The sequence below is a fragment of the Nicotiana tabacum genome, chromosome 9 (genome assembly GCF_000715075.1).
Source record: "Nicotiana tabacum cultivar K326 chromosome 9, ASM71507v2, whole genome shotgun sequence".
NCBI classification, from domain to species: Eukaryota; Viridiplantae; Streptophyta; class Magnoliopsida; order Solanales; family Solanaceae; genus Nicotiana; species Nicotiana tabacum.
The window spans coordinates 27,752,692-27,775,862 of NC_134088.1; the positions used below are offsets into that span (position 1 = coordinate 27,752,692).

Consider the following 23,171-nt stretch of genomic DNA (forward strand, 5'->3'; position numbering starts at 1 on the left):
GAGCTTCTAGAATAATACAAACAAGTGTCTGGATAAAATAAAGCTGTCTGAAAGAATGCACACAACCAAAGTAAAATAGAAGATGACTTCAGAGCTGCGAAAGCTGTGCAACTATACCTCAAGTCTCCTCTAATAGTTGAATCCGAGCAAATTTACAGTACGCCGCTGGGACCATCTCCGGTATCTGCACAAGAAGTGCAGATTGTAGTATGAGTACAACCGACCCCATATACTCTGTAAGTGTCGAGCCTAACCTCGACGAAGTAGTGACGAGGCTAAGGCAGGTCGCTTACATTAACCCGTACGCAATAATAATAATAATAACAGGAATAGAAGTAAGACCAGTAAGTCATATCAATAATTGAAGTCAATTCAACAGTCATAATCCTTCAATTAATTTCCGTTGCGGCTTGCAATCCCCTCCAACAATATATACTTAGAATAAAATCCATTGCGGCGTGCAACCCGATCCAATAATATAATCTTTCAATTAAATTCCATTGCGGCATGCAACCCACTCCAACAATATAAACTTTTAATTAAATTTCGTTGCGGCGTGCAACCCGTTCCAACAATATAATTTAACAACTCTTAAATGTAAAAGTACTCTAATAAATACCACATTAATAAGAAATTATTAGGCAACAAGGCATACAATAATTATGATTTATTTAGGAAAACAAGTAATGACAAGACGCAATTAATTGTGAAAATCAGGGAGAAAATAGGCTTTAATATGCTAAATGTCAAGTAGCAATTAAGACACGTAATTCAAATAAGCATATAGCAATTATAGCATAAATTCAAGACATAATATTGGACAAGAAATATGAGAGAAATAATTAAAGTAATAATTAATTTATGATTTAAAATAATTTATGATTTTTCAGATAAATATGCAAACAATCAATTTGACGACGTATAGGCACTCGTCACCTCACCTATACGTCATTACACATGAAATTCACTTAACAAATAATTCAAGAGTTCTATTCTCTTAAGTCAAGGTTAACCACGACACTTACCTTATTTTGGAAATTTCAAGTGATCACTCGACCACATCCTTTCCTTTTGAATTATTCTCCAAACCAATCAAACCTAGCAAATTATTTACCAACAATTCAATTTGAGCTTTAAAAATTATACACAATTCGAAAGAGACTTAATTTAAGTCATTTTCGGAAAAGTCAACAAAAATCAACATGGGGCCAACTTTTCGGAACCCGACGAAATATCATAGAATCAGGAAACCCGTTCTGATATGAGTTCGATCATACAAAAATTATCGAATTCCGATGTTGGATTGCCTTTCAAATATTCATTTTACACTTTTGGAAAATTTTATAAAAATCTGATTTTTTTTCAATAGATTCATGGATTCATGATGTGAATGAGTATCGAATCATGAAAGTTAATCAATATAGGATAAGGAACACTTACCCAGTTCGAACTTGTGAAAACCTCTCTGAAAATCGCCCAAACCGAGCTCGAAATTGCGGATAATGAATAATGGGATGAAATCCCATTTCTAGAACATAATTTCTGATGTCCAGGGATTTCTTCTTCGCGAACACGACAGGACCCTCGCATTTGCGAAGCACATTTTTGTGCTGCCCCAGATTTATTTCTCGCGAACGCGAGGGCAGTCTCGCGATAGCAATGGTTTGCCAAACCTGGCCTTCGCGAACACGGTCTCCCCTTCGCGAACGCGAAGCCTTATTGCCTAGTGCCCGGCCAGGCTTTGCCTCTCTACGCGAATGCGAACACTCCCACGCGTTCGCTATGAACAGTGTCTATTACCCTTCACGAATGCGGTCCCCTCTTCGCAAACGCGAAGAGTAAATTTCGTCTGCCTTCAGTTCCTCTTCGCAAACACGAGGCCCCTCTCGCGAACGCGATGAAGGAAACCAGATACTGCACCAGAAAATTTCCAGTAGGGTTCCAAATCCAAAATTCATTCCGTTAACCATCCTAAACTCACCTGAAACCCTCGGGACCTCAACCAAATATACCAACAAGTCCTAAAACATCACACGAACTTAGTCGAAACCTCAAATCACATCAAATAATACTAAAACCACGAATCATACTCCGATTCATTTTTAACTTCTACATTCGATGATGAACCCTATCAAATCAAGTCTGATTGACTTCAAATTTTGTATACAAGTCATAAATGACACAACGGACCTATTCAAATTTTCAAAATCGAATTCTGACCTCGATATCAAAAAGTTAACTCCTCGATCAAACTTTCAAACTTAAATTTTTATTTTAGCCATTTCGAGCCTAATTTGACTATGGACTTTCAAATAACTTTTCGGACATGCTCCTAAGTCCAAAATTATCATACGGAGCTATTGGAATCATCAGAACACTGGCCTGGGTCCATTTGCTTAAAACATTGACCGAAATCAACTTAAGTGAGTTTTAAAGCACTATTTCACTTTCTTTTATCGATTTTTCATATAACAACTTCCTAAAAAAATTTACGGAAGGCTCACGCAAGTCGTGAAATGCTGAAAGGTGCTATTCAAGGTCTCAGAATAGAGAAATGAATATTAAATTTAAAGATGACCTTTTGGATCATCACATGTGGTGGTGAATGTTACAGGTAGGTCTTTGTCACGCTTCCCCTTCTTCCTCAAATAATAGAACAAAACATTAATGTGCTGAAACAAAGTATAACAAATAATTAATCACTATAATAGTATAAAATAGGTAACCAAATGATGACAAATTTGCTTCAATTAATTCCATGGTCTCTCTTTTCATTAGCATTTTCAGAGGCAAACCCAAAAAAATTAAAATTCATTTATCTCCTTTGAAAATGCGTTTCAGTAATTAGGATAAGTATTACACTAATAGATGTGTTTTGTCAAGCTTAGGCCTTAGAGGTCAAAAAAAAGTTTCATATGTAGTCATTATTCTAGATGTGACAGTAGAAGTCATCACAACTTGAAGGCTCATAAGCTTTAAGCAGCTACGCTTTTTCAAACCAAATTCACAGGAAACAAAGGAAAATGAATTCTCACTACTACTCTTGTGCCAGGCAAGATAGCAATTAATAATATATTCTAACTTAAAAGGTTTGATCACGTGTACACTGGCTAAAATTTTAAAAAAACTGTAAAAGCAATTTCTTACATACCAAGTCATACAAAGGCTCACCATTATATGCCAAAGTGTGAAATCATTTTTGTCTTCAATGTGATATACACCAAGATCATAAGCAGGATTGAGTTCACTAACATGGTTCAGATAAATTTCATTCCTGGTAACAGATATATACAAATGAGATACTGTAATTTGATATAAAATAATACTACAAATGACAATATATTAAAATATAAAACTGAACAAAACTCAGAAGTTGAAAACCTACATCTTTCTGGACTTCCTATTCTTTGACCCACATAACAAATACATTCAACAAAGTGCTGTTAATGCCAATTCCGATTTTGTTTTGAAAAGGATGCTTAACAGCATAAATTTATTTTTTTTCTTTCGTTATAACAACACCACTACTAGATCCTGAATCAAATACAGTAATAAATAGAAACTGCACGGCCTTTGCAGGACATCTCTTTCTTTTTTCCATTTGCGGAGAAACTTCATGAAGTAATTCAGGCTGGTAAAGAACAATATGAGATTGAGGAACCTCTTTCTCAGATTGTTCCTTCATCTCCCCTGCCGCCTCATCAACACTTGCAGTCACATAAATAGTGCGGATATAAGATTTGGGAACCTTTCTTTCTCAGATTCTGCCTCCATCTTCCATGTCGCCTCATCTGCAGTCTCACCAATAGCTCCAACATCCGCTAAATCTGGTGTGACACTTACTTTAGCAACAAACATGATAGGGACACCACCAGAAGGGTCTTCCATGATATTGACACTTAACTGATTTGCTTCATCGAGCATAATGTTGTTACGATGATGCGCACTGGTATCTCCTTGAGAATGTGGAACATCTTTGCCTTCACTTCCACCGACCTATTTTTTTTTAAAAAAAAATCGAAAAAACAACAAAGAAAAGAAAAAGGAAAAAGGCAGAATGCACAACTAAACACATCTTACAACCATCCATGTCAACATCTTCATTGCCATCAAACTCCATATTGTTCACAAAATCATTATTGTCTTGACCACCACAGGTGCCTTCGTCTGGATGTGCACCATATTTATCTTCACTTGCACTAAGCTATTTTAAAAAAAAAAAGATACAGTAAGTTAACTAAAAACTAAAAGGAAATGCACAATGGAAAAGAAACACATACCTTGGAATTTATCAACTCAAAGACTTCCTTGAATTTATCACAAACATATTCCATGAAGGACTTTAACGGCTTATGGAGCTAAAAAAGGAAATAAATAAGAAAAATAATAGACTTTGAATATACATTTTTAACAAAACTTTTAAAATATATATATATAAAATACTAATACAAACTTGGTTAACATCAGCTTTTAACTTCTGCAACTCACGATCACAATCAATAGGTTGGACACCCGGCATCTTTTTTGGTGGGACCGGCTCCTTAATCAGTTTCGGAGGTGGTCTGACAAAATCATCGCTATCATCAATAGGAAGCTTTCCCCTGTTACGTGATGTCAAATATTTATGATACTCATCGTTAACTTCAATAGGCAAAGTAAATCTCTGTAGCTCTTAAGTTGTAGGAAATATTTTTTACCTACAAATATAACAAAGAGTGGTTTAGTCCTAGATGTATCAAAGATATATAAAAATTATATATTTGATGTATCACAATGAATTACAGTGTATCATATATGTATAACGCACAAATACATAAAAGTCAGTACCTTATTCCCTGTGATGTTGAAGAAACCAGTAGAGAAGTCCTCACGTATTGGCCTGCCTATTATTTCCCAATTCAATATGCATGGTGTATGATCTCCGACGCGAACATCAAACTTTTTATCAACTACAGTGCAATATTCATAGACCACACTTGTAGTGCAAGAGAAAATCCACCAATAATATAAAACTCAAACTTTCCCCTAAACCTGTCACTTACCGACTTCATTAAAGCTCGAAACGCAATCTTAGCCAAGGGAAAGAACACATACTCACCACTCTCGACAAGATGTAAATCACGCTTACTTATAAATGTCTTCTGAGCCTGAGTGGGTATTAGAAATATGTTTATGATATAAATGATTGCAATCTTAACTGCGTCTTCATCAGACTGTCATTTTTTCTTCTCAAAATAATCAATAAGCGACTTCTTTGACACCGCTTCAAAACCAGAAAAATAAGTATTCACCAACCTATTGGTTCCACTGAAGTTACCCTCAACATGTTCATTGCTACAACAGTTTAAACCACTTACCTATTGGTATTCACCAAATTCCCGAAGACCAAAACGTAAAATACATTCGTTATTTAATTTCACATAAAATTGATCACACTTATCTTGAACCAATTCCCTAAACATTAAAGAACGAATCAGTTGCGCCTTGATAGCAACTCGAGGTAAATCAAGAAAATAGTCAAAACAATTTTCCCTAAACATCTGAAGATGGACATCAATCAACTTTGACTGTAAAACTGATACGATGCCCATATTAGTATATGATGTCCAATGAGTAACAAGAAAAGGCTAACCAACTGGAAGATAAAGCTTCCAAGGCTACAAATAAATGACATGAATTAACAACAAATAAATACAAACTAAATTCAATTATAAAAGAAGATTCAACAATAAAAAAAATATAACTGAAATTGTATATACCTTACAAACTTTGTCAGGAATTTTAACTTTTTCTGCCTTCTGAACCTTACTTTGTTTTGGTTTGACACCCAAATTCACTTCGTCCTCCATGACATATTTTCTCTTACCTTCAACATCATCCACTCTAACCACTTTGCTCTTCTTTTTCTCAGATTGTCCAACAACATTCTTTCGAGATTCTAACACTTTAACATTATCGGAATGATTTTGTCTTCCCATATTTCGTTCATCAATTGATTTGTCAACTAAAATCGGGGTTGAATGAGGAGATAAATTTATCAACCTAGTTTCTCTTCTCATGTTGCTCGATTTCTCAATTGAAACCGGCTTTGAATAAGGTGATGACCTCATCAAATGAGTTTGTCTTGTCATATTGCTCTGTTTCACAATTGAAACTAGGATGAATGAGAAAATTTTTAAAAAAGATTTATACCAACAAACGCTTACAGAATTTTGTGAAGAAATTGATACAAAACTTAACCAAAACTAACAAAATCATCTATAACAGATACCTACAATAAACTCTAACAAAACAATGTAGTCACAAAAGCCTAAAAAAATTAACATCGCTTCTCCAAAAACACATACAATCCGAAAAAATATACAAAATAAAAGATTTTCTACTCCAAATTACCTGGAATTTGACGAAAATAACCGCAAATGTATCTTGTTTATATATATATATATATATATATATATATATATATATATATATATATAGAGAGAGAGAGAGAGAGAGAGAGAGAGAGAGAGAGAGAGAGAGAGAGAGAGAGAGAGAGAGAGAGAGAGAGATAAAAATAACGGATATAAAAAAACTGACATTAATTGAAACTATTTGGGTCCAAAATGATATTTGGGCCTTTTTAGTAGATATTTTATTTTGGGCTATTTTTGGTTGGAAAATTTTATAGAGTGACAGTTTGGGTAATTTTCCTATGTCTTTTTATGTTGGGCTTCACCCGATTTCACTGTTACTTGAACTCGAAATTGTGGGCTTTCATCTTTCTGGGCCAGGAAAATTTTGAACCTTGTAAGACTCGGCCCGAGATCATTGATCTACTATATATATGTGCAAAATAGTATTACCATTCTAATACTATAGACATAATACTCAAGAAAATATAGAAAATGTTTTCTTTTGCAAATACATCACAAGCACATTTGAGTTCATCGTTAGCAAGAGGTAGTCAGCAGTCTAATAGCCAATCTTCGCCATTCCAAAAATCACCATGTGAGGAGAAGTGCTTTAGCACCTATAAAAAGCAAGTAAACACCAATTAATTAAGGATGTGTTTGGTATGAAGAAACATGTGTGCTATATGTGAAGAGGAAAAAGTGATGAACTTTTCTCATTATAAAGAGAAAATATGATATTAAAATTAAACATATCCTTGTATCCTATTTTGATCAAATTTTTTATTCTATGAGTTAACAGCTTGTGCCAACCTAGACTCTCCTTACCTAGTATTGCTCGTTATATATTCTTTTGGAATAATACAATTCCACTGGTAGTATATGTTTTTGTCATGACCCAAAATCTTACTAGTCGTGATGGCACCTGACCCAACCCGTAAGATAAGTCAATTAACAACTATCCAATTTAATGAGATTTATTAAGAAAAAAATGATAATACAACTGCTTTTATACAAGAATTTCCCAAGATTTGGTAGTATAAATCATGAGTTTCTAAAATTTAGAGTTTACAAAGCTAGTATGAAATAAATACATCATTTGTCCGAATGTACATAAACAGATTTTCGTAAGTCTAGGGCTACCATGAACAAGAGGCAGTTATAACTGGAACGCATGTATGTCTTCAATGATAGCTTCCATCAAACACAGCAACATCAACGTCCAAAATCTGTGCGCAAGGTGCAGAAGTATAATATGAGTAAAACCGACCCTGTGTACTCAATAAGTAACAAACCTAACTTTAGGTTGAAAGTAGTGACGAGTTGGGATAAAAGTCAAAGTTCAACAACAGCTCATAACAATATAATAAAAGTGGTACAGGAAATAACTCAGAGAGGTAATGTTCAACTCATTTACAGTTCCGAAAAATAGGCATACTTTTCAAGTATAACAGTGAAAACCCAAATCTTTTACCGAAAGTACCAAAATATGAGTAAGTTTGTAAAATCGCGATTTTCTTTCCAAAATTTTTCAACATGTAAACGTTTCATTATCAAATGGCATGAGGAAAAGTACATCTTTATGCCTACATGTCAATGTGTATGAGAAGTCATGAATGACGTGATACCGTACAACATGTGAAAAAATACATCTCTATGCATGTATTGTCATGTGTGCATGTCGAATGCAGTACAACATAGTGAATAATCATATGCATACTCTCAGAGTATCAATCCACTCAGTCTTCTCAGTCCACCCAATCACTCGGCACTCACGCTCGGCACTTGCACTCAATAGGTACCTGCGCTCACTATAGGTGTGCAGACTCTGGAGGGGCTCCTTCAGTCCAAGCGCTATAATGAGCCAATCATGGCATGAATCTGCATGGACAACTCACGTACTGCAGGGACAACTCATGTACCATAATATCAATATCTAGATCTGCACGGATAACTCACGTATTATGGTATCAATATTTGGATCCACACGAACAACTTACGTGTTACACGGACAACTCACGTGCCATGATATCAATATCTGGATCCTCACTTACAACTCACGTGCTATGGTATCAATAACCTCACAACCAGGCCCTCGGCCTCACTCAGTCATCAATCTCTCCAGTCTCCCGGGTTCACAATATCATGAAACTAGCCCAAAATGATGATATGATGTATCAATAAATAACAACAGAGACTGAGATATGATATGCAATGAATGTATATGACTGAGTACAAAATTATAATTTAAACATATAATTCGACAGCAAAAACGACCTCAGTGGGTCCCATTAATAGTAGCATTTGCCTAAGAATGATTTCTAACATGAATCACGGCTTAGTTTCTCTAACCCATGAAACAAATCAAGTTAATTGACTACATAGCTCTACCGAATCCACTGAGTCTCAATTTTTACGGTGCACGCCCATCACCTAGCATGTGCGTCACCTCCAAGCAAATCACATAATATGTATAATCAAGGTTCATACCCTCAGCTCCAAGTTTAGAAGTGTTACTTACCTCGAACAAGCCAAATTCAATACTGAGCAAGCCAAACGATGCTCCAAAATACCATCCCGCGTGTACCGACCTCTGAACGGCTCGAAACTAGCCAAAAGCAACTCAAATACATCAAATAAAGTTTAAGAAAATAAGTCCAATTGATAAAGGTCGTATATTTACTCAAAATCCCAAAATCAACCAAAAACCAAACCCGGGCCCGTACCTTGGAACCCAATGAAATTTATAAAATCCGACAACTCATTCAATTACGAGTCCAACCATACTAGTTTCGCTCAAATCCGACTCCGAATCAATATTCAAAATTCAAAAACTCACTCTATAAAACTTTAGGCTATAACCCTCAATTTCTTTTTAAACTTCATCAACCAATTTTTAAAAATGAAGATGGATTCATAAAATAAAATCAAAGCCAAGCATAAAACACTTACCCCAATCCTTGTGATGAAATTTGCTTCAAAAATCGTCTCAATCCGAGCCCCCAATCTCAAAATATGATGAAAGGACCAAAACCTCGAAATATATAGAATCTGCCCGGGCATCGTCACATCTGCGACACACTTAGCTGCTCTCTTTTGCGACAAACGTTCCGCTTCTGCAGAGAGGCACTAGAGAAATGGCCCTCGCACCTGCGGAAAAACGTCCGCTCCTGCGCTCAAAATCTCGCATCTGCGCACACGCAGGTGCGCTACAAAAATTCGCTTCTGTGGTCTTCCTTCTGTTAATTGAGTCACATCTCAATTTCTCAAACACATGAAAAATACATAAAAAAAAATATAAGTTAATTGACTACACAGCTCTACCGAATCGGCTAAGTCTCAATTTCTACGCTACACACCCGTCACCTAGCATGTGCGTCACCTCCAAGCAAATCACATAACACGTATAATCAGGGTTCATACCCTCAGCTCCAAGTTTAGAAGTGTTACTTACCCCGAACAAGCCAAATCCAATACCGAGCAAGCCAAACGATCCTCCAAAATACCATCATGCGCGTACCAACCTCTGAACGGCTCGAAACTAGCCAAAAGCAACTCAAATACATCAAATAAAGTATAAGGAAATAAGTCCAATTGATAAAGTCGAATATTTACTCAAAAGCCCAAAATCAACCAAAAACAAACTCGGGCCCGTACCTCGGAACCCAATGAAACTTATAAAATCCGACAACCTATTCAATTATGAGTCCAACCAAACTAGTTTCGCTCAAATCTGACTCTGAATCAATATTCAAAATTTAAAAACTCACTCTATAAAACTTTAGGATAAAACCCCAAATTTATTTTTAAAATTTATCAACCAATTGCCAAAAATGAAGATGGATTCATAAAATAAAATCAAAGCCAAGTATAAAATACTTACCCCAATCCTTGTGATAAAATTTGCTTCATAAATCGTCTCAATCCGAGCCCCCAATCTCAAAATATGATGAAAGGAAAAAAACCTTGAAATATATAGAATTTGCTCAGGCATCGTCGCATCTGTGACACACTTAGCCGCTTCTGCGGCGTCGTTTTTGCGATAAACGTTCCACTTCTATAGAGAGGCACTGGAGCAATGGCCCTTGCACCTACGGAACAATATCTGCTCCTGCGACATCGCAGGTGCGACACAAGGACCCGCATCTGCGCCAACTCCCGTTCCTGCACTCAAAATCTTGCATCTGCGCGCACGCAGGTGCGCTACAAAAATCCGCTTATGCGGTTTTCCTTCTGTTAATTGAGTCACAGCTCAGTTTGTCTAACACATAAAAAAATATATGAAATAATACAAGTTAATTGACTACACAACTCTAACAAATCGACTGAGTCTCAATTTCTACCGTGCACGCCCGTCACCTAACATGTGCGTCACCTCCAAGAAAATCACATAACACGTATAATCAGAGTTCATACCCTCAACTCCATGTTTAGAAGTATTACTTACCTCGAACAAGCCAAATCCAATACCAAGCAAGCCAAACGATGCTCCAAAATATCATCCCGTGCGTACCGACCTCTGAATGGCTTGAAACTAGCCAAAAGCAACTCAAATACATCAAATAAAGTCTAAGGAAATAAGTCAAATTAATAAAGGTTGAATATTTACTCAAAAGCACAAAATCAACCAAAAACCAAACCCGGACCTGCACCTCGGAACCCGATGAAACTTATAAAATCCGACAACCCATTCAATTACGAGTCCAACCATACTAGTTTCGCTCAAATTCGACTCAGAGTCGATATTCAAAATTTAAAGGCTCACTCTATGAAACTTTAGGCTAAAACCCCCAATTTCTCTTTAAAATTCATCAACCAATTGCCAAAAATGAAGATGGATTCATAAAATAAAATCAAATTCAAGTATAAAACACTTACTCCAATCCTTGTGATGAAATTTGATTCAAAAATCGTCTCAATCCGAGTCTCCAATCTCAAAATATGATAAATGGATCAAAACCTCAAAATATATAGAATCTGACGAGGCATCGTCGCATCTGCGACACATTTAGCCGCTTCTGCAGCGTCGCTTTTGCGACAAACGTTCCGCTTTTGCAGAGTGGCACTATAGAAATAGCCCTCGCACCTGTGGAAAAATATCCGCTCCTGCGACATCGCAGGTGCAACACAAGGACCCGCATCTGCGCCAACTCCCGCTCCTATGCTCAAAATCTCGAATCTGCGCGCACGCAGGTGCGCTACAAAAATCCGCTTTTGCGGTCTTCCTCACCTATAATATAATACGGACCTACTCGAGGCCTCAAATTACTCATAACAATATCGAAACGATGAATCACACCTCAATTCGAACTTGAATGAATTTTGAACTTTCAACTTCCAAAACGCGCGCCGAAACATATCAAATCAACCCGAAATGAACCCAACTTTTGCAAACAAGTCCCAAATAACATAACGAAACTATTCAAGTTCCCAGAACTACAATCCGAATCCGATATCATCAAAGTCAACTTCCGGTCAAACTTATGAACTTTCCAAACCTTCAAATTTCCAACTTTCGCCAATTAGCGCCGAATACTTCTAGAATTATCCAACGCTCAAAACGACCGGTCGGATCGTTACAGCTTTTACAATTTGTTAAATTCAAAACCCGTTATCAGCTTTCTCAACATATGCTTCTTTTTTCTGGAGGTCATTATTACTATTTTTCAAATTCATGTTCATCATATACATGAGCTTTTGCTCCCTTCAGTTTATCTTCTGAATTGGAATATACTTAAACTGTCAAGTTTCTCATTCTTCTTTCACATTTGACCTTTTCTTGTTCCCAGAAATATCATCATATTCATTTTTATTAGTCTATTCAAGTTAGGACTCACATCATCTTCAAATGTCGATGTAGCTATTCAAGAAATATAAGAAATCAAATAGCTTACTAAGATAGTTTTTTCTTTGTTTTTTGGGACAAAGGCTTGCTAAGATAAGCACTAAAGAGATGAAATACACGTAAACATCCTCCTATACTGACTGAAGGATGGATAAAGAAGAAAACTTACTCTTTTTCTATAATGAAATGAGTGACAATACCTGAATGGAATGTTCACTGTGAAAACCCAAAAGTGCCTCCGCTACAAGTTTTGAAAAAACATTTTATCCTGAAATTCAAAGAGAAGTGTAAAAGTAATATGAATGTAGAAAGTAGTAGCCGCGAGAAGAAGTCTAATTCAACAATTATTATTTTAAACTTCCGGTGTCTAAGCCTTTCACTTGACTTATTGACTTCTTTGGAAATTGTTTGTCTATGCATGTGAAGAACTTAAAACATAGTTCAAGACATATTTGTTTAGAATCATTGGACCATCCTTTTAAATTTCAAACAGGGCTTTAATCGAATAAAGTGTTATAAAAAGAAAAGCAATCTCTAAACTTGAAAGCAAACAGTAGGCCAGTACTTTAGGAAACAGGAACACCTAATAGATGCTATTATATTCCAATAAATATGCTCTTAAGAATGGATTAGAGAAGATGTCAGCACAGTTGGAAAAAACAAACAGGAGAGGGGGAAGAAACAAACAGCAATTACCACAAAATAAAAGAGAACCCGCCATTTTTAGAGCAAAGATGCGTAACACTCTAACTACCTCAATTTTCGAGGTAAAATAATTACTCCGCAAATAAAGCGAAATGCAAAAAACCAACGTTGACGCTTCCACATGGGAGAAACTTTCTCTGGTGAAATCAACTAAATATTAAGCATGAAGCAGGATGAGAAAAGAAAACAATGAAGAAGCTGAGAGAGAACGTCGCAGGTTTTGTGAAGACAATTCTCGTCACTCAATTTTCTTAGCTGAGTCAACTGATTCAGTTAATATTTATTTCCAATGTACTTGGAGTTTTTGATTCTTCATGAATTCAATTTTTTCCGCAAGTATTTCTAATTCTTGCATATAAAAGGATATGTTTAAGGCCTTAAGTCTCAAAATATATGACTGAAAATATTTTTGAGGGTATTTAATTGTTAATTCTAAGGCTCCAATGCTATTCAGCCAATTGGTCAAACATATGACATGCAATTACAAGAAAATATATGAAAGAGCGATATGAATTAGCCATCTCAATGCAATTAGAGCAAAGTAATCATAGCAACCCTTCACCAATTTTACACAACCATCAAAACAGTCCAAAATAAGAAGAAAAACAAAAGATATCTATCAAAATCTCATCACCAAGACACAAGTAAAACAAATAAAGGAAAAAGAGAACAAAGGCCAAAAACACAAAGAGCGAAACTGTAAAAACCAACATATATCATCACAATTCCATTACTAAGAAACTCCACAGAATTCACATTTATGATAAACCCCAAAACCAAAGAGCAAATGAAAGAATGTAGAAATCAAGTAGAAGCTAATGGCCATAGTGAACAAGAAACTAAGGAAAAGATGGAATAGAGTAATAATCGAGCAGAAAGACTTAAGATTAAACTCAAATTTCAACTCAAAAAGGGATTATCACCTGATTTTTGCTCTTTCTCGGTGCAACGCTTTGATAATGGTGAATTGTTGCTGTACTGCCTTTTCTCCGTGCATGCCTAGAAAATTCCAGATTGATATATTGAGTAGAAAGAGAGAAAAGGGAAAGAGATGCAAACCTATAACAATCACAAGTAGACTTATCGGTGGGCAAAAAAGCCACGTATATGTATGATTTAATAAAAGTGATGCAATATGACTAAATTGCCCTCGAGCTTTTTGAAAAAGACATTAAGCAGACACGTCGAAACTCAAGCGCTTCTAATATATTTAAAAATAAGCACCAATCACTTAGTGTTGTTTAACAAGAGGGATGTAAAGGGTAGGGCCATCTGCTGCTGGGAATAAACCTTCCATAGAAATATTATTTTCGGTAATAACAACGAATAATAACGTAGTACCGATATACGGTAATCAACAAGAATAAAAAAAAATAAAGACACAAAGATTTTAACGTGGAAACCCTTATGAATAAGAAAAAAAATCACGAGCCCGAGAGGAGAAAAGTAATCCACTATAATGAGGAATTTTACACTATGTAATCCTGAGTAAATACTCGAGAGACCACTATGCACTCATAACCCTTTTTTAAGATTCACACCTCACTATAATATCGCTCACAGTCTCTATTTTCTCTCATACACTACACCGCCTGTGAATGGCTCACACTACTCTCTAACTCTCAGATATATTTTCCTCTCAGATTGTATGTCTGAAAAGAGAGCTGAAGCTCTCCTTACATAGAAGGGATAGTTGCCCCAATTAACTAATTAGAAGATTGTATCTCAATTTACAACTTGCACTATGCAATTTGCAACGCAAATTGGTTGCCAACTTTAAAACTTATTTTTGCTAGCATTAAATTCCCTTTATTTTCTTTGTTCTATTAATGGGTATGGACCCCATCAATCTCCCCTCTAGATCCATTCACCGGAAGAAGATAATACTTGGGTTGCTAGTTTGAGTGCATGCCGACAAGCTTTTTGCATAGCTCGAACTTGTCTCGTGGTACCACCTTGGTTAGCATTATGCAAGATTTCACTAGTGAAAATCTTCAGAACTTGCGGAGATTCACTCTCTACCTTTTCTCGGATCCAGTGATATCTTACATCGATATGTTTGATCCTTGCATGGTACATGGAGTGCTTGTTCAGGTCTATTGCACTTTGGCTGTCACAATAGACAGCATACTATTTTTGATGCAAGCCAAGCTTTTGAAGGAACCGTTTCATACATATCATCTTTTTGCCAGTTTCAGTAATGGCAATGTACTCTACTTCAGTTGTAGAGAGTGTGACACACTTCTACAACCTCGAATGCCATGATATAGCACCCCCCTAAAAATGTAAAAAAATATCAAGTAGTGGATGTTCTATTATCATAGTCACCTACCATATCAGCATCTGTATAGCTCTTCAAGATTGGATCAGATCCTTCAAAGCACAAACAATCTCCTACGTTACCTCTCAAGTGACTGAGTATCCACTGGACTGCTTCCTAGTGTTCTTTTAAATGATTTTCAAGAAACATGCTGACAACACCAACTGCGTGAGTAATATCAGGTCTAGTGCATACTATTGCATACATCAAATGTCTGACACATCTTCCATTATTGTAGGACACATCTTCTTGCTTAACTTAGCAAGAGGTGTGCTGACTAGCTTAACACTCTTCATGTTGAAGCATTCCAGTACACGTTCAATGTACTTTTTCTTAGACAACCACAACTTTTTACTTGTTCGCTATCGAACAATCTTCATTCCCAGAATTTATTGTGCTGGGCCCAAGTCCTTCATATCAAATGACTTGGACAATCCCTTCAACTTTTCAATCAACTCCTTATTTCGTCATACAATTAACATGTCATCCATATACAACAACAAAATAATAATATTGTTGTCAGAGAATCTTTTAAAGTATACACATGGATCATAATATGTCTTTATGTAAGTTTGACTTTTCATGAATGAGTCAAACTTCTTGTACCACTACCTTAGTGCATGTTTCAATCTATAAAGACTCTTATTCAATTTGCACACCATGTGTTTCTTTCCATATACATCAAATCCTTTTGGCTGCTCCATATAAATCTCTTCTTCCAAATCTCCGTGAAGAAATGCAGTTTTCACGTCCAACTGCTCCATATCAAGATCTAGGCTAGTTGTTAAGCTCAAAATTGTTCGAATAGAAGTCATTTGACAACATGTGAGAAAATTTTGTCAAAATCAATACCTTTTTCTGTTCGAAGCCTTTTACCACCAATCGATCTTTGTATCTGACCAGCTTGCCATTTTCATCTTTCTTGAGTTTAAAGACCCATTTTCATTTGAGTGGTCTATTACCCTTTGGAAGTTCAACCAGCTTGTATGTGTCATTTTTCTGTAGATATTCCATCTCTTCTTGCATAGCTCTCATCCACTTGTTCTTTTCTAGATAGAACATCATCTCTTTAAGACTTTCTGTCTCCCCCTCATCACTGATGATGACATACTCTATGGAAGGGTACCTACATGACTCTACCCTTGGCCTCTCTGATCTCCTTAGAGGTTGAGGTTGTTCTTCCTCTTGAGTGGGGTACTCCACTTGATCTACATCATCATCAAGTTACTCCCCCTGCTCAATAACCTCACCAGGTTGCTCCCCCTACTTGGCAACCTTGTCGATTGTACTTTTTGCTCTTGTGGGATTGCTAGAAGTATAGGGAATGGTAACAAGGTTAGGGATTATACCATTCTTGGCCTTCTCTCATTGATCATCTACAACTCCAACTTCACTTTCTTGGAAGATTACATCTCTGCTTCTGATGACCTTCTTCTTTACATGATCCCACAATCCGTACCCAGACTCTTTATCTCCATATCCGATGAATATGAAGGGAACATTTTTATCATCCAGCTTTGTTCTCTGCTCCTTTGGTACATGTGCAAAAGCTCTGCAACACCTTCATATTTAAGTAGGACACCTCCTTATTGGTCTAAACTCTCTTTGGGATATCAACCTCCAATGGAACTAGTGGAGTTCTATTGATCAGGTAATAGACTGTCTAAATTGTTTCACCCCAGAATGACTTAGGAAGTTTAGCCATTCTAAGCATGCTTCTCACCTTCTCAACAATGGTGTGGTTCATCCTTTCGGCTGCACTATTGTGCCGTGGGGTTCCAGGAACTGGCTTTTCATGTCTGATCCCATGGCTCGAAGAGTACTCTTCAAATTCCCTTGAAGTGTACTCACCTCCATTGTTACTTCAGAGACGGTTTAGCTTTTCACACGTCTCCCTTTCCACCAAAGCATGAAACTTCTGGAAAACTTGAAATACCTGATCTTTGGTTTTCAAAATATAAATCCACAATTTTCGTGAAGCATCATCAATAAAAGTAACAAAATACTTATTACCGCCTATCGATTCAATTTCCATTAGACCACAAACATTAGAATATACCAAATCAAGAATATTCAATTTTTTCAGACAATGTCTGAAACGAGACTCTATGTTGCTTACCAAATAAATAGTAGTCACAAGGTCTTACCGTTATACCTTTGGCAAAAGAGATAAGTGATTTCCTAGCAAGAATCTGCAATCCTTTCTCGCTCATATGACCCATTCTTTTGTGCTACACGTCTGCAGAAATATCATCTTGTGTCGTATTCAATTCACCTCGGCATATTTCTGCATTTGTCTTATACAACGTGCCACGATCAACTCCCTTTGCAATCACCAATGATCCCTTGGTGAGTCTCCACTTTAGATTTGCAAAATAGTTCTCATATCCATCTCGATCTAAAGTTATTCCTGAGATTAAGTTCATCCACAAATCAGGTACATATTACACGTTCTTTAGAACCAATGTGCATCCGACATTTTTCTTGATACAAATGTCACCGATCCCTGCAATATCTAAGTAACTCGTGTTACCCATTTTCACAGTGCTGAAATCACCTACTACACATCTGCAAAAAAAATTCTCTTACCTGTGTGGCATGATAAAATGCAGCCATGTCAACCACCCATTCCGACTCTGGACCTGTCAAGTGTATGAATTCCTCTTCCTCATTTATAAAGAGAACAACATTATCATTGTTTTAAACCATGGCGGTTGTGCTGTCGTTATTCTTCTAGACACTACTTTCACCTTTGCTCTTTCTTAGATTTGGGCAATCTCTTTTGAAGTGACCCGGTTGATCACAATTGTATCAATTCCTGGCTTTTGATTTGGATCGGTTCTTGGACTTCCCACGACCTCCGGATCTACCATAGTTACTCGAACTCCTTTAATTTGATAACTCCTACCTCTACCTTCTGTGATGAGAGTCTCTCCTTGATTTTCAGGTTTCTTTCTCATCTTCTCATTGAGTATAAAAGTCGATGTGACATCCTTCAACTCAATAGTGGTTTTTCCGTACATGAAGGTTGTTGCCAAACAATTATATTATCGTACGAGATGGAAATGAGTTTAAGAGCAAGATGGCTTTATCCTCTTACTCGATCTTTACTCCGAGTTTGGCAAGCTGCATGATTAGTCCATTAAATACATTTATATATGACAAAATATTTGTACTTTTGCCCATATGTAGAACGTATAATTGCTTCTTCAGGTACAATTTATTTATCAACATTTTTTAAATGTATAGGCTTTCCAACCTTGTCCAAATGCCACATGTAGTATCTTCATCAATAATGTTATTTATCATATCATCTGATAAGTGCAATCTGATTACATTAGCAGCCTTTTCATCCAAGTCAGCCCAATCCTCAGCTTTCATGGTATCAGACTTATTGGCATCACTGTGTAATACCTTGTGTAATCCTTGTGGTATGAGTAGATCCCTCATCCTTTTTTCATGTTGAGAAACCGCTATCTCCGTTGAATTTTACTACTTCGTACTTTACTCTAAACATTTTATTTTTTCACCGAGTATAGTACTACTGACTGTAAATAATAGAGCCTATGCTCTGATATAAGTTATTGGGAATAAACCCCCCATAGAATATTATTCACGGTAATAACAACGGAATAATAACGTAGTATAAAAATACGGTAATTAAAAAAAAATAACAACAAAGACACACAAATTTTAACGTGAAAAACCCTTCTGAATAAGGGCAAAACCACGGGCCCGCGAGGAGAAAAGTAATCCACTATAATAAGGAATTTTACACTTTGTACGTAGTCCTGATTAAATACTTGAGGGACTACTATACACTCAAAATCAATAACCTTCTTATAAGATTTCCACATTACTACAATATTGCTCACACTCTTTATTTTCTCTCATAGACTACATCACCTGTGAATGCCTCACACTACTCTCTAACTTTTAGATATATTTTCCTCTGAGATTGTGTGTATGAAATGAGAGATGAATGTCACGGGCCGACTTCCTTATGTACGTCAGCGATACCGACTTGCCCGTGCGATGCCTACATTTCCCCTCGCTGCAGGCCAGCTCCTCTTTCTTAGGTTTTCTAACACAATCATGTGCCTGTGGTGATGTTTGCCTATGAAGCTCTATCCAATTGTGCTGCCCATATGATTTCTAGGCTCTTGGCCTTGACTAGTTGTGGCGCTTCTCATCTTAGGATCATAATCCATACGCTCCCTGGGGTTGGTTGAGGACATGTCTTGTCCCTCGCCTTGTTACACCTTGTGCATCCCAAGGTGATATATAATGAATATGAGACTTGTTAATCATGATTTAAATGAGTTTAAAGTCATAATATGACTATATATGATGTTTGGATAAAACACATAAAGTTTGGGAAAATCGGATTAAAGTTGCGGAAAAATCAACTAAGGATTTGCCCTGTAATAGAGCTTTTTGAGAAATAAATTTCGTGTGCTATATGAGGTCTTTTTGGGACATATTATATACAAAATTTAAGGTCTTGGAATGTAATTTCCAATTCTCTTAACCGTTCGTTCATACGACATCCGGATAAAAAGATATAAGCGTCAGAATATGGGCGAATGAGAGGGTGTCAAGCTAGCACCTTTTGACTTTTCAAAAGTTGATATATATGTCTTAACTCATCTCTCTCTTCATTTATACATAGAACCTGACCAGAGAACACCATAAAAATAGTCCTTGAGCTCTCTAATAGTGCTTAAAATAATACTAACATCCCGGGTACGAAATCGAGAAGCGATAATATCAGAACGATCCCTACGACGTAAGTATCGCTATATCGCCTCTCTTTTTTTGTAGTTTGAGTTTTGGAATATATTTAATAGTTAATAAAAATTCCTAATTTCTGTATTTAAGCTTTAAAATATCAAGAAAAGTTGATAAATTCATTTCCTAATAGTTAGACCTCACGGGACGGTGATCGGAAGCCGTGTGTTTGATTTATTTGACTTGTAGTAGACTGTTTTGTGGGCTGTTTTGTGTTACTTTTGGGCTGTTTGTTGTGCTTCTGATTTATGGATTTTGGAAGTATAAAAGGGGAATGGAGAAATGCCATATGTGGTAGGGTAGTAGGTTGGTCGTATCGTTATAGTTACAGGCTAATTGATAAATTGTTGATTGGGTGTATCATGGTATATTTGGGAGTTTTGTTGTATTGAAGGTCCCGAAGTGTAATTAGGTTGGTTTTGAGTTGTTGATTGTATTATGTTTGTATTCTGCCTATAGTAGGCTTGAGGGAGCAGTAAAATCAGGGGAAATGCTGCCCGTTTTATTTTAGTATCGAGTTATCGTTTGAGATACATAATATACTACAGCCATCTAAATTGTACACGTATTTTTTTGTTATAAGGTTGGCGCGCTAGTTGTCATAAGCTTGTCGTTGAGTTGCATTGACGACTTGAGGTATGTTAAGGCTATCCCTTCTTTCTTTTTGGCATGATCCAAATGATACAAACGAAACGAGCAAAATACGCAACTTTCATAAATGACTCTATTCATAGAAATACTAGGGGTGTCTATATTCTTGATTCCCCCCCATGTGAATTATTATTATATCCTCTATTCATGGGTCTCAGAAAAATACGTATTTGATAAAGTTTGTCCGAAAGGCATATTAATTTTATGATATTCGAGAAATCTTATTAACGTATTTCTTATGCATTTCATGCATTTATACATGTACATTGACCCATGACCAGAAGACGTTATATACGTGTATATTATATGTATATGGGATATGGGAAAAGGTTACAGCATTATATACGCACCACCGCCTGATTAGCTGGTATATGTTGATAATTTGCCCACAGTGGCCGAGATGATATGATGGGATGCCCCCAGAGGCTTGTTGATGTTATGTACATCTATACCTATGCATGATACGATATTTACACGCACGTGCATGATATTATAAATGTTTCAGGATTCACAAAGTTATTTAGACTCACAGGTGGAATTTTTTACCCCATGTTTCATCTATGTCTTTTATGTACTGATTTTCATGTTTTACATACTCAATACATTATTCGTACTGACGTCCATTTTTGCCTAGGGACGCTGCATTTCATGCCCGCAGGTGCAGGTAGACAGGCTGACGGTCCCCCTTCTTAGGATCCTTGATCAGCGAGAGTTGATGTTCTCCATTTCATCCGGAGCTGCTTTGAGTTTTGGTACGATGTGTTTGCATACATATATGGATACGACGGGGCACAGTCCCGTCCTTTATACATTTGTACACTTTATTAGAGATTTTTGAATTTAAGTATATATAAAAAACGAAAATTAAAAAATACAAAACTACCATATATATATATATATATATATATATATATATATATATATATATATATATATATATATATATATATATATATATATATATATATATGTGTGTGTGTGTGTGTGTGTGTGTGTGTGTGTGTGTGTGTGGCATGTTTTCTCACGTAGGTTGTTCATATGAATTAGTAGTTTATTTCCAGATGTTATGCATGACCTACACTTATTTCATGTTTATATCTTAGACGAATGCTTAGGGGTGTTCGATAGGTAGAACTCGGGCACTCGTCACGGCCCATCGGTTTGGGTCATGACAAAAGTGGTATCAGAGCAGTTCTATCCTAGGGTTGTCTGCAGACCGTGTCTAGTAGAGTCTTGTTTACGGGTGTGTTGTGCACCACACTTATAGACAGGAGGCTACAAGATATTTAGGATGGTTACTTTTCTTTCTTATCTTAGATCATGCGATATAAGAATTCTTTTTCCTAACGACATGTTATGTTTTCAACGATGCCCATAAAGGCTACAGCCGCCCAGAAGGGCAAGTCCGTGGATGATGAGACTACGAGTAGAGCACCACGAGTTACCAGGTCTCGGGGAGAGTCGCATAGTAAGATTCCACCTCAGACTTCACATCACTGCCCTCTCCAGAGAAGATCCTAGGGGCACCAGCTCTAGCACCCGCTCCAATACCCCTAGCTCCCCATCCATATGGATCGGGTCAGGAGATGAGAGATGTTATTCAACTATTGACTCGACTAGTGGCCGCACAAGCTCGACGCTAGGAGGTAGGTATCGGCCTTGCAGATAGGGCCATCAGTGCGAGGGTTCGCGATTTCATTAATTTGGACCCTTCTGTATTCACTGGAGCAGATCCAAATGATGACCCTCAGGTATTTATCGATAGGATGCAGAGGACTTTAAGGGTAACAAAGGCCACTGAGATTGAGTCAGTTGAGCTAGCTTCCTATAGACTTCGGGATGTTGCATTTAATTGGTACGAGTCTTGGGAGTTGTCCAGAGGTAAGGATGCTCTTCCAGAAGTATGGCAGGAGTTTACATAGGCTTTTCTTCGTAATTATTTGCCACCAGAGCTTAGACAGTCCAGATTTGATAGGTTCTTGACCCTTCGACAGGGTAATATGAGTGTTCGGGAGTACAACCTTCAGTTTGATTCTTTGGCTAGGTATGCTCCTACTATTGTTGCTAAGATGGAGGATCGGGTTCACCGGTTCGTGATGGGGTTGGAGTCGCACCTGCTCAATGACTGTATGTCGGTCTCACTTCATCCAGGCATTAATATTTATCGTATTCAGGCATATGCTCAGGGTGTAGAGGAGCGTAAGCAGAAGCAGAGGGCCGATCATGAGCATGATAGGGGCTAGAGTAATAGAGCGAGATCTTCAAGTCCTTCTGGTGAGTTTCGAGGTGGTCAGAGACAGCAGTACCCAAGGTATTCAACCCAGCCATCAGCTAGTGCACCCCCTCAATTTACCGGTAGGAGATTTGATCGTTCCACATATTTAGGGCCCAGTCAGAGTTTCAGGGCCTCTAGTTCTCAGTATAGGGGTGAGTCAAGTTTGATGAGGCCACCCTTGCCACGATGTGC

At 37.0% G+C, this 23,171-nt stretch overlaps 1 long non-coding RNA gene across 3 annotated transcripts; it reads right to left on the minus strand.

Moving 5' to 3' along the window:
- Positions 1–6,813: 6,813 nt before the first annotated feature.
- LOC142164198 (uncharacterized) lies at positions 6,814–14,030 on the minus strand. Of its 3 annotated transcripts, XR_012694818.1 has the most exons (8): positions 13,866–14,030; positions 12,438–12,505; positions 10,276–10,926; positions 9,847–9,933; positions 9,345–9,631; positions 8,914–9,000; positions 7,536–7,621; positions 6,814–7,012 (listed from the first exon to the last, which is right to left on the minus strand). It is a non-coding gene; the product is annotated as an uncharacterized LOC142164198 (long non-coding RNA). The 3 variants fall into 3 exon arrangements; XR_012694816.1 differs by lacking the exon at positions 6,814–7,012 and having other exon boundaries at positions 7,413–7,621; XR_012694817.1 differs by lacking the exon at positions 6,814–7,012 and having other exon boundaries at positions 7,413–7,621; positions 9,345–9,657.
- Between the last annotated feature and the right edge of the window lie 9,141 nt (positions 14,031–23,171).